Source organism: Mesoplodon bidens, assembly GCF_964165515.1.
Source record: "Mesoplodon bidens genome assembly, chromosome: 1".
NCBI classification, from domain to species: Eukaryota; Metazoa; Chordata; class Mammalia; order Artiodactyla; family Ziphiidae; genus Mesoplodon; species Mesoplodon bidens.
Genome location: NC_138176.1, coordinates 55,032,468 through 55,036,757, shown reverse-complemented (window position 1 = coordinate 55,036,757; position 4,290 = coordinate 55,032,468).

Here is a 4,290-nt window from a genome sequence, read left to right as displayed (position 1 = left end):
CCCGCCCCGGCCGCGACCCCCGCTGCCGCGCCGCCCGCTCGGACTCCGCGCCGCTGCAGACGCGGGTGCCGCTCTCTGCTCCGCCGCCGCCGCTGCTGGCTAGGACGAGGGCGCCGCGGGTGTGGGAGGCCGAGCCGCAGCCGAGCAGCATGCTGGCCGTCACCCCCACTCGGCGTCCCCCCACCGGCGCCCGGGCCTCGCCCGCTCCCGCCTGACATCAGCACCCGAGCCCGCAGCCAGCTCTGGCCAATGAATAATGCGGGGCGGGCGCCCGCCCGCGGGGGAGGGGGCCTCGCACCGCCCCCCGCCGCGCCCCGCCGGCCCCTCCCGGACCCTTCCCAGGAGCTGCGGAGAGAGGAGAAAGTTGGGTGACCTTAGGGGAGGAGCCGGCCTGGACGGAGCCCCTCTGTGGACCTGGCCGAGCGGTTGGGGATCAGATGCCCGCAGTCCCTCCACCGGCTCGAAATAATTTGGGGGAGACACTGGGCTCCTTTTAGCCGGGCCAAAACGTGAGGGGCTGGCGGCTGAGAGAGTAGAGTCTGGGGAACTGGCTTGATGACTGGGAAGGGAGACTTTGTCCCGGGTCTTTGAAGAGTACGGAATTTTGAGCAGCCTTTATTAATGTTTAAAAGACGTGAATGCTGCCATTGAGTTCAGCGGGCATGGCTTTGCTTGTCTTTTGCGGTGCGCGATGGGGCTGGCTCCCTGCCCACAGCGCCCTGGGCTCACTGAAGCCAGCCCCCTTTCCCTCCTGAAGGCATGTAGGCAAGCAAAGCTGCTACGGCAGTGCACGCCCGGCTGCTCTGGGGCCTGCCGCCTGCTTGCCGCAGAGCTCAAACGCCCGTACCAGTTCTCCCTCCCTCAGCGTCTCACTAGGCACCGCACTCACCCCAGTTAAAGGACAGGGGGCAATTGTTAATAGAGATCAATGGTGTGATACATTCTAGGCTCTGTACATTTAATCTTCTAACCCTTTGAGGCAGGTCCTAATCTACGGATTAGGAAACTGAGGCACCGAAAGCATCAGTAACTGGCCGGTGATCAAGGAGGAAATGGCTGGGGAGAGATGGGGATGAGAGCCTGGGCTGGGGATTGGTAACCAGGCCCTACTGGGCCCCTCTTCTCTCCACACCTTTGGTGCAAGGAGCTTGAATCTTACCACAAGGTAGTGTGAACTGGAGAAATCGAAGAAAATGGCCAAAGCAGAATCAAAGTTGCTAAAAACCAGGGCTGCTCAGAATGGGGAATCAAGGGCCCATCATCAGGCTACTAACCAAGGAAAACCATTTCATATGTTAAGCTATACCCCGAAAAGGCAGTGACCGATGCAAAAGGTTATTATTACTGTAGGAATCACCAATACTAGTCTCCTTCAGCAGTCATTTGGAGCACATATGGATGGCCACCGGTTGGAGGGGGCAGGGGAACAAAGGGACAGGTCCTGTCCTCAGGGAGCTTGAAGTCTAGCTGGGCAGATAGTCCTGAAGAAGTAACTCCACGTGGCTACATGGGGGTCACACACTGACCAAAAGAGGTTCAGGAATCAAAAGTCAGTTTGTTGCAGGTAACTTCATGGAGGGAGTTGACATTCGTTACAGGTCACCATTTAGCCAGCACCTAGCATCCATGGGAACCAGTGTATATTTATCATCACACAATTCACATCTGCCCTGAGAAATGGGTCTTCCCATCTTACAGATGGGAAAACTGAGCTCAGAGATGTTTCTTCTCTTGCCCAGGGTCGCACAGGAAACAGCCAGGAGAATCCTACTCCAGAACTGGCTGCTGTGCGTAGCCCTCACTGTTGTGTGGACATGCATTGCCCACATGCCTTACTCAGCAAGGCCCAGTGCTGGCACTGAAGATGCAGACCACGGTCTGGAGAGGGTGATAGGCACATGGACCCACAGTCATGGGTGTGTGTCCTGCACATCCTGAAAGATGTCTGCCTTAAGTGAGATGGGCTACTGTTTTATGGAGAGGAGCGGGTGGGGACTCTCAAACACAGTGCCTTCCTGCTGACCCAGGAAAAGGTTCTCAGCTGTGTTGAACAGGAACAAGGAAAAAAGGTGGGGGGGAAGGTAAACTCTCTGTCCCCAGAGCTAGACAGCTGTGGGTTTGCAACCCAGACTGCCACTTACTAACTGTGTAATACTGGGCAAGTTATGACCTCTCAATGCCTCAGTTTCCTCACCTGTAAAATGGTATAGTTGTATGCACCTTTGGGAGCTAAATGTGATCAAGACTCTAAAGGGCCCAATGCGACACAAGAGGTACTAGGTATTTGTTCAGAGATCTGTGTGATATTGTGGGCAGGGCAATTCTCAGATAAATCCTGGGACTGGAGGGAACGGGTGGTGGGTGGGGTGTGAGAGGCAGTGAAAGGGGATGAATTTTCCTAACCTTTGTGCCTCCATTTTAATCAAGGACAAGGGCACAGTCTAGCACAGTGGTTCTCAAGCAGTGGTGACACTTGACAATGTCTGGGGACAGTTTTGGTTGTCACAGTGGGGTGGGTGATACTGGCATCTAATAAGTAGAGGCCAGAGTTGCTGTTAAACATCCTGCAATGCACAACAAAGCATGATCCAGCCCAAAATACCACCAGTGCCAAAGTGGAGAGATCCTAATCTAGTATCCTAGAAAGACCCTTGGCATGAAGAATTCCAGAGATGCAGATTCTAGGCCTGGCTCCATCACTCCTAAGCAAACCTTCTTGGTCATGTCACTCCCATCTCCAGCCTACATTTTATCATCTATAAAATGGGTATAATGAGACCTTCCTCTTTCTTCCCTAAATAAATGTGACATAGCATTATTACTTCTATCCTTACCCTCCCCAAGCTAGGTCTAGCTCCAACCCATTCCCTCCAACCTAGAAAGTTCCTGATAGGAAGGGTACAGAGAGAAGACTTGGGTGGTATAGTTGGCACGGTTGGTATTTGTTTCGGCTCCGTTAGAGACACTAAGTGAATGCTTGTAAATTATAAGGTGCAGTTTATAAATTAAGATATAAAAATGGAAATGCAGATTACTTTGGTTTGATTCCAAGATCTTCAGTGGTTTAAAAAAAAAACTTAATAGACAATCAGAGAGACACAATCTGTTTCCAGGAAATAGCAAGTTTTTCAAAATGTAAAAATCCTTGTTCGGATGTACAGTTACTCAAGCTGTATCTCCATGGCAGGAGCACACATTCCTATGGGAGATGAAATGGCGCAGGCTGGAGTAGCATGTGTAGGCAGCTCAAAGCATTGTTCATTCATTCATCTCTCATTCAACCACCTGTCATTAGGTCAGTATTGATTCAGAGCCTACTAGGTGCTGGGTTGGATTTAGGCATGAAGTTGAAGGAAAAGTCAAAAATGCCTCCTCCCAGGTTTTGACTGGAGCCAGTGGGTAGATGGAGGCACCATTCCTTTAAATGAGAAAGCCTAGAAGAGGAGAGGTTTGGCTGGGAGAGAGATATCAACGGTTTGGTATTGGAAGCGTTGACTCTGAAATGCCCATGAGCCATCCACATGCTGATGCTGAGTTGGCAGCTAGATGACCAGTGGGAATGGTAAGGAGGAGATGGGGGTTGTGGGTAGGAAATCTTCAAGATGAAACCTTGATTCTCCCTCAGTAAGCCCTCAATGTAATGTTGATTGATTGAATGAATGAATGAGGGGATGAATGAATGATATTTTGTACATAAGAACATTAAAGACATTCAAGAGAAAATATCTCTCAGGTGCAATCGGCAAGGAATCACAGAAACCTTGCAGAAAAGTGCAAATCTAAGGATACTGCAGTTTGGGGATCTATTTTTAAACCAAGCATAATCTTCAAATTCTAAACCAAACTGTAAATCTTGTAAGAATCTCAGAGACCTCATCATGCCTCTCATCCCCCTCCCCCATTTTTCAAATAACCTCCACGGCGCCACCCGCCCCTCTCCCACCTTGCTGGTGTTCTCACCGGAGCTCTAAGCTTTGGAAAGCGTTCACTAACATCTAACTGGCTCTGATGCTTGCTGTAACAACCGAAGAAAACTTATTCATCCAAACCTCAAAGGCACTTGGTTTGAATGGCTACAAATTGGATTCTCTGGGGAAAAAAACCAAACAAACACAAAACACAGTCTTGTCTCTCTCTTTTTTTTAATCAAAGAGTTTGCCAATCCCTCTTTGACCACATCACCCTAATATGCTACTCTTGTGGTTGGCTGCTGGTCAAATGTAGATGCCGTTTCTGGCTTCCCATCGTTTCCTTGCTTCATAAACTCAGTGGGTGTCACAAGTCTGGAAT